The sequence below is a fragment of the Mustela lutreola genome, chromosome 4 (assembly GCF_030435805.1).
Source record: "Mustela lutreola isolate mMusLut2 chromosome 4, mMusLut2.pri, whole genome shotgun sequence".
NCBI classification, from domain to species: Eukaryota; Metazoa; Chordata; class Mammalia; order Carnivora; family Mustelidae; genus Mustela; species Mustela lutreola.
Window position 1 is genome coordinate 75980835 of NC_081293.1, and position 12404 is coordinate 75993238.

The window sequence follows — 12404 nt, forward strand, 5'->3', positions numbered from 1 at the left end:
GTCTTCTTCCCATTTCTTAATTGGATTACTTGTTCTGTAAGTGTTGAGTTTGTTAAGTTCTCTATAGATTTTGGATACAAGCAACATCTTCCTAGGAACAACGCAAAAGGCAAGGGAAGCAAGGGAAAAAATGAACTACTGGGATTTCATCAAGATCAAAAGCTTTTGCACAGCAAAGGAAACAGTTAACAAAATCAAAAGACAACTGACAGAATGGGAGAAGATATTTGCAAACGACATATCAGATAAAGGACTAGTGTCCAGAATCTATAAAGAACTTAGCAAACTCAACACCCAAAGAACAAATAATCCAATCAATAAATGGGCAGAGGACATGAACAGACATTTCTGCAAAGAAGACATCCAGATGGCCAACAGACACATGAAAAAGTGCTCCATATCACTCGGCATCGGGGAAATTCAAATCAAAACCACAATGAGATATCACCTCACACCAGTCAGAATGGCTAAAATCAACAAGTCAGGAAATGACAGATGCTGGCGAGTATGTGGAGAAAGGGGAACCCTCCTACACTGTTGGTGGGAATGCAAGCTGGTGCAGCCACTCTGGAAAACAGCATGGAGGTTCCTCAAAATGTTGAAAATAGAACTGCCCTATGACCCAGCAATTGCACTATTGGGTATTTACCCTAAAGATACAAATGTAGTGATCCAAAGGGGCACATGCACCCGAATGTTTATAGCAGCAATGTCCACAATAGCCAAACTATGGAAAGAACCTAGATGTCCATCAACAGATGAATGGATCAAGAAGATGTGGTATATATACACAATGGAATACTATGCAGCCATCAAAAGAAATGAAATCTTGCCATTCGCAACAACATGGATGGAACTAGAGCGTATCATGCTTAGCGAAATAAGTCAAGCAGAGAAAGACAACTATCATATGATCTCCCTGATATGAGGAAGTGGTGATGCAACATGGAGGCTTAAGTGGGTAGAAGAAGAATAAATGAAACAAGATGGGATTGGGAGGGAGACAAACCATAAGTGACTCTTAATCTCACAAAACAAACTGAGGGTTGCCGGGGGGAGGGGGTTTGGGAGAAGGGGGTGGGATTATGGACATTGGGGAGGGTATGTGATTTGGTGAGTGCTGTGAAGTGTGTAAACCTGGTGATTCACAGACCTGTACCCCTGGGGATAAAAATATATGTTTATAAAAAATAAAAAATTAAAAAAAAAAAGATTTTGGATACAAGCCCTTTATCCAATACGCCATTTGCAAATATCTTCTCCCATTCTGTCAGTTATCTTTTGATTTTGTTTACTGTTTACTTTGCTGTGCAAAAGCTTTTGATCCTGATGAAGTCCCAATAGTTCATTTGTGCCCTTGCTTCCCTTGCATTTGGCTATGTTTCTAGGAAGAAGTTGCTGTGGCTGAGGTCAGAGAGGTTGCTGTCTGTGTTCTCCTCAAGGATTTTGATGGATTCCTTCTCACATTGAGGTATTTCATACATTTTGAGTCTATTTTTGTGGGTAGTATAAGGAAATGGTCCAGTTTCATTCTTCTGCATGTGGCTGTCCAATTTTCCCAATATCATTTGTTGAAGACACTGTCTTTTTTCCATTGGAGATTCTTTCCTGATTTGTCAAAGATTAGTTGACCTTAGAGTTGAAGGTCCATTCCTGGGCTCTCTATTCTGTTGCATTGATCGGTGTGTCTGTTTTTGTGCCAGTACCATACTGTCTTGAGGATTACAGCTTTGCAATAGAGCTTGAAGTGCAGAATTGTGATGCCACTAGCTTTGCTTTTCTTTTTCAATATTCCTCTGGCTACTTGGGGTCTTTTCTGGTTTCCTATAAATTCTAGGATTATTTGTTCCCATTTCTTTGAAAAAGGTTGATGGTATTTTGGTAGGAACTGCATTAAATGTGTAGATTTCTCTAGGTACCATAGACTTTTTCACAATATTTGTTCTTCCAATGCATGAGCATGGAACGTTTTCTATTTCTTTGCCTCATCCTCAATTGCTTTCATGAGTATTTTGTACTTTTCTGGGTACAGATTCTTTGCCTCTTTGGTAAGATTTATTCCTATGTATTCTTATGGTTTTGGGTGTAATTGTAAATGAGATAAACTCCTTAATTTCTCTTTCTTCTGTCTTGTTGTTTAGAAATGCAACCCAGGAATAAATACCACTTGGTTGTGGTGAATAATCCTTTTAATGTACTGTTGGAACCTACTGGCTAGTATTTTGGTGAGAATTTCTGCATCCATGTCCATTAGGGATATTGGTCTGTAATTCTCTTTTTTGATGGGGTCTTTGTCTGGTTTTAGGATCAAGGTAATTCTGGCCTCATAAAATGAGTTTGGACGTTCTCCTTCCATTTCTTTCTTTATTTCTTTTTTTTTTTTTTTTTTGGAACAGTTTCAGGAGAATAGACATTAATTCTCCTTTACATGTTTGGTAGAATTCCCCTGGGAAGCCGTCTGGCCCGTCTCCCATCTCTTGTTTGTTGGGAGATATTTGATTACTGCTTCAATCTACTTATTGGTTATAGGTCTGTTCATGTTTTCTATTTCTTCCTGGATCAGTCTGGGTAGTTTATATGCTCTAAATGTATCCATTTCTTCCAGATGTCTAATTTGCTGACATGTAGTTGCTCATACTATGTTCTTATAATTGTTTGTATTTCTTTGGTATTGGTTGCGATCTCTCCTCTTTCCTTCATGACTTTATTAATTTGGGTCCTTTCTCTCTTCTTTTTGATAGGTCTGGCCAGGGGTTTACCAGTCTTATTAATTATTCCAAAGAACCAGCTCCTAGTTTCATTGATTTCTTCTACTATTCTTTTGGTTTCTATTTCATTGGTTTCTGCTCTGATCTTAATTATGTCTCTTTTCCTGCTGGATTTAGGCTTTCTTTGCTGTTCTTTCTCCAGCTCTTTCAGGTGTAGGGTTAGGTTGTATATTTGAGACCTTTTCCTATTTCTTGAGAAAGCCTTGTATTGCTATATACTTTCCTCTTAGGACCACCTTTGTTGTGTCCCACAGATTTTGAACAGTTGTGTTTCCATTTTCATTTGTTTCCACAATTTTTAAAAATATTTCTTTATTTTTTTAACGATTTTATTTATTTATTTGACAGAGAGAGATAGAGCACAGGTAGGCAGAGAAGCAGGGGGTGGGGTGGGAAGCAGTCTCCCTGCCAAGCAGAGAGCCTGATATGGGACTTGATCCCAGGACCCTGGTATCATGACCTAAGCCAAAGCAGAGGCATAACACACTGAGCCACCCAGGTGCCCCTAATACTTTTTTAATTTACTGGTTGACCCATTCATTCTTTAGTAGGATGCTCTTTAGCCTCCATGTATTTGAGTTCTTTCTAATTTCCCTCTTGTGATTGAGTTCAAGTTTCAAAGCTGTGGTCTGAAATTATGCAGGGAATGATCCCAATGTTTTGGTACTGGTTAAGACCTAATTTGTGACCCAGGATGTAATCTATTCTGGAGAATGTTCCATGTGCACTAGAGGAGAATGTGCATTCTATTGCTTTGGGATGGAGTGTTCTGAATATATCTGTGATGTCCATATGATCCAGTGTGTCATTTAAAGCCTTTATTTCCTTGTTGATCTTTTGTGTAGATGATCTGTCCATTGCAGTGTGGGGGATTTTAACATCCCCTACTAGTATTGTATTATTGTGAATGTTTCTTTGATTATTTGATGATCTGTGAATGTATTTATTTGTTGTTAATTGGCTTATATAATTGGCTGATCCCATGTTGGGGACATAGATATTTAGAATTGTTAGAATTTCTTCTTGGACAGACCCTTTAAGCATGATATAGTGTCCTTCCTCATCTCTTATAGTCTTTGGTTTAAAATCTAATTTTTCTGACATGAAAGATCGCCACCCCAACTTTCTTTTGATGTCCACTGGCATGGAAAATGGTTTTTGACCTCTTCACTTTAAATCTGGAAGTGTCTTTGGGTAAAAAATGAGTTTCTTGCAGACAGCATATTGATGGATCTTGTTTTTTATCCATTCTGATACCCTGTGTCTTTTGATTAGGCATTTAGCCATTTACATTCAGGGTAACTATTGAACGATGTGAATTTAGTGCCATTGCCTGTAAAGTGAGTGTTACTGTGTATGGTCTCTGTTCCTTTCTGGTCTATGTTTCTTTTAGGCTCTCTTTTTGTTTGGAGGATCCCTTTGAATATTTCCTGTAGGACTGGTTTGATGTTTGCAAATTCTTTTAGTTTTTATTTGTCCTGGAAGCTCTTTCTCTCTTTTCCTGTTTTCAATGAAATCCTAACTGAGTATAGTATTCTTGGCTGCATATTTTTCTCATGTAGTGCTCTGAATATATCATGCCAGTCTTTATGGGCCTGCCAGTTCTCTGTGAATAGGTCTGCTGCCAATCTAATATTTCTACCATTTTGGTTACAGACCTCATGTACTTAGCTGCTTTCAAGATTTTTTTTTTTTGTCTTTGAGACTTGTAAGTTTTTCTATTAGATGAGAGGGTATTGATCTATTTTTATTGATTTTGAGGGGGGTTCTCTGTGCCTCTTGTATTTTGTTGCCTGATTCCTTCCCTCAAATAGGGAAGTTCTCCACTATAATTTGCTACAATATGCCTTCTGCCCCCCTCTCTCTTTTTTCTTCTTCTGGGGTCCCAATTGTACTTTTATTTCATCTTATGGCATCATTTATCTCTTGAATTCTCCCCTCATGATCCAGTAGTTGTTTGTCTCTCTTTTTCTCAGTTTCTTTATTTTCTATCATTTGTTCTTCTATATCACTAATTCTTTCTTCTGCCTCATTTATCCTAGCAGTAAAAGCCTCCATATTTTATGGTACCTCATTAATAGCTTTTTAAATTTCAACTTGTCTTGATTAAAGTTTTTTAATTTCTCCATAAAGGGATTCTCTAGTATCTTCTATGTTTTTTTCAAGCCTAGCTAGTATATTTATAGTCGTCATTGTGAACTCTAGCTCCAACATCTTACTAATGTCTGTATCAATTAGGTCCCTGGCAGTTGGTATTGTCTCTTGTTCTTTTTTTTTTTTTTAAGGTGAGTTTTTCTGTTTTGTTATTTGTCCAGAGAAGCATAGATGAATGAGAAAATGAAATTCTAAAAGGGTAAAAACAATCCAGGAAAAATATAAACTAAATGAATCAGAAGAGACCTGCAACTGTTGGAAAATTGGGCGGGGGGGAATATGATCAGGGTGGTGAATAGAACAAAGCCACACACTAGATTTTGGGTGTATTTTGGTCTGTTAGATGTAACTGCCTTCCAAAATTTTAAAGAAAGAAAAACATACACACACACACACACACAAAGGGTAAATACAATGAAGGGATGGAATATGACTGTAAATGTAAAATTTAAAAAGATTATAAAAAATGAATTGATAAGAAGTTGGTTGAAAAAATAAAGAAAAAAATTTTAAAAAGGGAGAGAAATTGATCATGCATAGTACTAGAACAAAGTGATACACTAGAGTTAGGATATATAAGGACATATATATGTTAAGAAACCTTATCCCCCAAAAAAGAAAAACCTATATATAATTTATTTATTTTTAATATTTTTAATATTTTTAAAATTTATTAAATATATTTATTAAAATATTTTATATTTTTAATATTTATTTTTATTATATATAGATACAAAATATATATAATATATTTTTTATATATATACACACAAAATGAGGTTAAATACAATGAAGGGATAGAATATGACTGCAAAAACGAAAAATAATAAAGATTTTTTTAAATGGTATTATTGATAAGATTTGGTTAAAATAAGAAAGAGGAAAAATTTTTTAAAAGAAAAAGAAAAAATAAGAAAATTAAAAAAAAATAACTTTGAAAGACTAAAGAATCATGGGGAAAAAGTCATGAATTCTATGTGTTATCTTCCCTTTGGTCTGAATTTCTGCAGTTCTCATTTTGGTCGGAGAACTTGGTCTTGGCTGGATGTTCTTGCTGATCCTCTGGGGTAGGGAACTGTTGCTGTGACTCTCAAATGTCTTTGCCTAAGGTGGAATTGCACCACTCTTGCCAGGGGCTGGGCTAAGTAATCTGCTCCGGTTCACTCTCAGGAGCTTTTGTTTCCTGAGTGCTTTCTGTACCACTTTGGAGGACAGGAATGAAAATGGTGGCCACCTAGTCTCTGGCTGGAGGAGCTGAGAGCTTGGGGACCCACTCCTCAGTGCACTGTAAGATAAAAGCCATCAATCCCCCCCATCTCCCTGGTCTCTGGCCGCACTCTGAGCTCACCCAGCCTGTGACCAAGTGCTTCTTTCTCTGGTGCATGGCCTTGTTTGGAGTCTCCAAACCCAGCAGATTCCTTTGCACCACACCTCCACTGCTCATCCCAGAGAAAGAAGGAAGAGGTTTTTCTGGATCTGCCACTTGTGGGGTTCCTTCTCAAAGAGCAGTTGCCCAACTGTGCCAGGATCATGGTTTTCTGGCAACCTCAGCTGAGAGCCCAATGCTTGGCTCCATCTCTGCTGCCATCTTCCCTGCTCCAAACCTGGGAGCTCTGCTACACTCAGATATCCCTGGTCTTCTGTGACCCCCATGGGTCCTGAGACCACACTGCCCTCACGAGAATTCCACCCCCTGCTTAGTCATTGGAGTGATGTCCCTCAGCAGAGCAGACTTCTAAAATTTCTGATTTCATACTCCACTGCTCCACCGCTTGCTGGTAGCCAGCTGACAGAGACTCCCTCCCCACTCCATGGTCTCTCCTCTCATATATAGCCTTAGAGTCCCTTCTTGGCACGTCCTACCTTCCAGTGAGTGGTCACTTTTCTGTTCCTAGAGTTGCTGCTCTTCTTCTCTTCAATCTCCTATTGACTTTCTAGGTGTTCAGAATGATTTGATAACTATCTAGCTGAGTTCTTGGGAGCAAAACAAATTTGGGTCCCCTACTCCTCCACCATCTTGCTCCTCCCCCTCCACCTGCTAGCTCTGAGTTTAGCTTGCTTTCCTGTATCTAATTCCTTATGTTGTGAAGTTGTGTTATTGATTGGAGACCTTATTTATTTTTTAAAACAGACATTTACACCTATTGATTTCCTTCTGAGCACTTCCTCTGTCACAGCTCTTAACTTTTGGTAAGTTGTGTTTTCATTTTCATTGATCTATAAATGTTTTCTAATTATCCTTGTGATTGCTTCTCTAGGAGTGTGTTCCTGAATTTCCACATATTGATAGCTTTTCTTGTTTTCCTTCTGTTATGTATTTCAACCTTCATCCTGTTGTGGTTGGAGGAGATACTTTGTATGATAACTGCCTTTTAAAATCTATTGAGACTTGTTTTATGGTTTAATGTGTGATCTGTCCCATGGAATGTCCCATGTACACTTAAAAGGGAACCTCTCTTCTGCTGCTGTTGGGTAGACTATTCTGTATATCTTTTTTTAATCTAGTTGATTTATTGTACTGCTTATGTACTTTAATTTCTTAATTTTTCTTATGTCTGACTGATCAATCCATTATTGAAACCATTATTGTAAAACTTCTGATATTCCTCCGTTTCATGTTATTATTAATTATTATTATTTTTTGCTTCATTTTTGAGTTTTTCATATCTGAGGTTTTTTTATCAGGTGCATAAATATTTATAACTTTTATTTTCCTTGAACTATTCTACCTTTTATAAGTGTATAATTTACTCCTTTGCCTCTTTTAAATTTTTAAGAATGGAAATCCATTTTCTTTGAAATTAGTAGGTCCACTGAACCTCTATTTTGGTCACTATTTGTGTGGACTATATTTTTCCATCCTTTTACTTTCAATCTATTTTTGTCTTAGAAATAATGTGAGTCTCTGGTAGACAGCATATGGTTGGATCATATGTTTTTATCCGTTCTGCCAGTTTCTTATTTTTTGATTGAAGAGTGTAATCTATTTACACTTAATCACTCATAAGGAGGGAATTATCTCTGCCATTTTCTGACAAACAAATGTTTCCCACATGCTTGTAGTCTTTTTATTCCTCATTTTTCTCCATTACTGCCTTCATTTTAGTTAATTGTGTGTGTGTGTGTGTCTGTGTGTGTGTGGTGAAATACTTTGATTCTCTTCTCAATTCTTTATATGTATGCTGTATACATAATTTCTTGGTAGTTACTATGATTGTTACATTTAACATGCTAAAAGTTTTAATAATATAATTTGAATTGATGCCAACTTCCTTCCATAGCATAGAAAACTCCTCCCCTATACAGCTACACCCTCATTTTCTGTTACTATTGTCATAGATTACATCTTTATACATTGTGTGCTGCATAATATAAATCAGTGATTATTTTATGTACATTTGTCTTTTTTATGCTGAAGAAAATAGAAAGTTGGCCTATATTATAATCCAACATTATAATAATAATCACTTTTCCAATGCTCATGTCTTACCTTTACCCTTTTTTTTTAATATGGCTCCCTGTTACTATTTTCCTTTCTTTTCAACTTAAGGGGCTATTTTTAGCATGTATTGCAGGGAAGGTGTAGTAGTAATGAACTCCCTTAGTGTTTTAAAATCTGAGAATGCCATTTCTTCATAATTTTTGAAAGACAATTTTGCTGGATATAAAGTTTTCTGTTGACAGTTTTGTTTGTCTTTGTATTTTCTTCCTTTAAGCATATTGGGTAGAGCAAACCACCTAATTCTGGTCTCCAAGATTTTCTTTCTTTTTTTTTTTTTTTTTTACACTAGTGCTCATTTATTTATTAATTTAATTTAATTTAATTTCAGTGTAACAGAATTTATTGTTTATACACCACACCCAGTGCTCCATGCAATACATGCCCTCCTTAATACCCACCACCTGGTTCCCCCAACCTCCCACCCCCCACCCCTTCAAAACTCTCAGGTTGTTTTTCAGAGTCCATAGTCTCTCATGGCTCATCTCCCCTTCCAATTTACCCCAACTCTCTTCTCTCTGTCTCCCCATGTCCTCCGTGTTATTTCTTATGCTCCACAAATGAGAAATTGACTGATAATCTTGTTGGGGATCTCCTGTGTGTGATGAGTCACCTCTTCCTTGTTGCTTTTAAGATCATTTCTTTGGCTTTATCTTTCAACATTTTGTTTACAATGTGTAGTTGGACGAGTATCTTTATTTTACTCAACTTAGAGTTTGTTGAACTTCTTGAATGTGTAGACTAATTTATTATAATTTCAATCCTTTAAATTTTGGAAGTCTTTTGACATTATTTCTTCAAATTAGTTTCTGTTTCTTCCCTTTAAAATTTATTTATTTATTTATTTATTTATTTATTTGAGTGATAAAACAGAGAGAAAGAGAGAAAGAGTGCAAGCATGGGGGGAAGGCAGAGGAAGAGAGAGAAGCAAACTCTCTGCTGAGCAGGGAGCCCAGCAAGGGGCTTGATCCCAGGACCTCAAGAACATGACCCAAGCTGAAGGCAGCACTTAACGAACTGAGCCACCCAGGCACCACTCTGCTCCTTTCTATCCCTCTTCTCCTGATGGCATTCCCACAATGCCTATGTTGGTCCACTTAATAGTGTTTTAGAGGTCCCTTAGACCCTGTTCAATTTTTTTTCATTCTTTTTTTTTCTTTCTGTTCTGCAGACTTGATAATTTCAATTATTTAAGCCTACCAACTCTTTCTTCCGCGTGCACAAATCTATTTTTGAATCCTTTTGATGTATTTTTCATTTCAGTTATTATACTTTTCAACTTTAGACATTTTTTGGTTCTTTTTTTTTTTTTTTGAAGATTTTATTTGACAGAGAAAGAGATCAAAAGGAGGCAGAGAGGCAGGAAGAGAAAGAAGAGGAAGCAGGCTCTCCATGGAGCAGACAGCCCAATGTGGGGCTCAATCCCAGGACCCTGGGATCATGACCTGAGCTGAAGGCAGAGGCTTTAACACACTGAGCGACCCAGGTGCCCCTTTTTTGGTTCTTTTTAAAAATAAATTTATCTTTTTTTTCCCACATATTATTTTCCTCTTTGTCTATGTCTTCATTTATCTTTTTGAGCATCTTTAAGGAAGCTATCCTAAAGTCTTTGTTCAATAAGCCTGACACCTGGGCTTCCTCGGGTTCATTTTGCTTCTCTGAATAAGCTATAATTTCCTATTTGTTTGTATGCCTTGGTATTTTTTTAATTGAAAATTGAAATTTTGAATCTTATCATGTGGAAACTGGAAATAAGATTCCCCCCTTTAACCAAGGTTTGGTGCTTTTTTATGTTATAAGGTACCTCTGTGCTGAGGTGTTTTTTCTGAGCTGCATCTTTCTTTGGTTTAGTGTGTGGCCTTCTAAATTCCCCCTTATAATTGTTTTAGTATCAAAAACAACAGATGTGACTCTTTCAAATCTCCCGAAGTCACTTCAGCTGTAGAAATTGGAGTATTGGGGGCCAGCCTCCCTGTCCCCATCTCATCAATCAGAGCAATAACTCCTAATGAGAATCTAAGTCCCTACTATTTCGATGACAAGGTTATCATTGGCAACCCTGGTCCCATAAGCTTCTTCAGAAACATGGGTCATATTCTTTACAACTGCCTGATATGGGGCTGGGTAGCTGCCATTACCTTCATGCCTTAAATAAATCAAGTTAACCAAAATTTCCCAAGCAAACTATCCCCTGGACATTTCAAGTTAACAAAGAAACTACAGAGTTGCAAAGTGTTTTCTTCAGATGGTTTCTGCTAGTACAATTGTTGTCCATTTGAGAGATGGATGCTTGGGGCTTCCAGCACCAATGTCTTCACTCCCATGAGGATTGATCTTAACATGGAAGCGTAATTACTTGTTTAACCTTACTGGTTTCCATGGATTGGGTATTCTAATTTTCTAATTGGATATTTCTAATTTTTAAATTTTTCATTAAACTTAAAGTGTCTATGACCTGTTCTATTGACTAGCTGGAAAATATGACTAGACATTTTGATTAATCAGAAAACTACATTGTGCTCATACCCTAGTCAATCAAGCATCCATATGTCACTCTAGTAGCACATTTCAGGGTAACTGAAATAACTTTTCTTTGCTATTACTGATTATTAAAGAGTGTGAAATAATTATAAAAATATAAAGGCCCTTAAGGAGGGCGATTTACCTGTTCTTGGCATTCATATTTAGGAGTAGAAAAAGTGCCTTCTGGAAACAATTAGCTCAAGGGACTTCATATTTTTGGAGAGTATCATCATGGCAAAAGAAAAAAAAGGTAATTATAGATAGGTTTCAGTGTGAAAAAATTATGAATTTACTTTTTATAGCTCTGGGTTTGGTGATATAATTGTACCTAAGGGCATGACTTAACAAAGAGGGATTGAGAAAAGAAATGCCATTGACTTCTGAAGCTGTACACTTTGTTGTATATAGTTTTATAATGAAGACCCTAGACATTTATGAAACTTCTGAAAGAAGCTTCCTGAATGTATATGTGTGTTTTTAAAATTTATCCTAGATTAGGATTATAAGACTTGATGGGGCCTAGAAACATTAAAAGGAGATATGAGGATATATGCCAAATAGATGAGGACTGACTGAATGCCTAATTATGTAGTAGTCCATTTATTAGCAATATAGGTCTCCAGGAATCTAAGCATCTGGAAACCTATCGCCTGAGAGCAAGCAATCCTGAATTTGAAATTGAAATCTCTCAGAATGGAAGGTAGTTATCCTCAAGAAATTTAAGATCTTATCACTAAACTTGAAAAGCTAGATTATAGCACAGCCCAGCTACTTATCAACTGCCTTATTTCTCTCCTTCCCAGGCCTTGGTAAACTCACCCATGGAATTGGGAGTTAGACTAGATATCCCTAAAGTCCATCCTAAATGCCCCTCCTCAGGTCTCACACATTTCAGTCATTGAGTGAAATGTCCTGCTTCCACAGGTGTTTCTTATATAGTCTCCTTCTACAGCTATGGCCAAGCTAGCTCCCTGGAGAGGGCTCCAGGCAGAGTAGAAGAGTCTGTATTCATTACACATGCCTCTTTGAACACCAGTGCTAGTCTTCTTGACCTCTCCAACTAATTTTTCTAGCAAGTTAGATCTCACTTCCATATGTCACTGCACCTCCTCCAGGTCTCATATTTTCAGCAAATCTTAGTCCCATTAAGTTCTGAGACCATGTCTCAGAATCCTCATCTTCTGTTCTTGTTCCTCTAGAGCTACAGCTGTTCATGAATGTTCCTATTATAATGTGTCCATCCTCTTTAAATAGTCTGATTATTGATCCATATGATGGGACTTGCTGTGTTCCTCCAATAGTTAGACATGTTTTTCATCCTTAATATTTCTATGATTTTTTAAATCAAAGCACATATTTCATCTAGTGTTTTCTCCTTTAGTTCTTTTAAAATATTGATGCTGTCACTTATAATTAATAATTACTTGGGAGGGATGAAAAATTTGATAAATCCCTCTGAT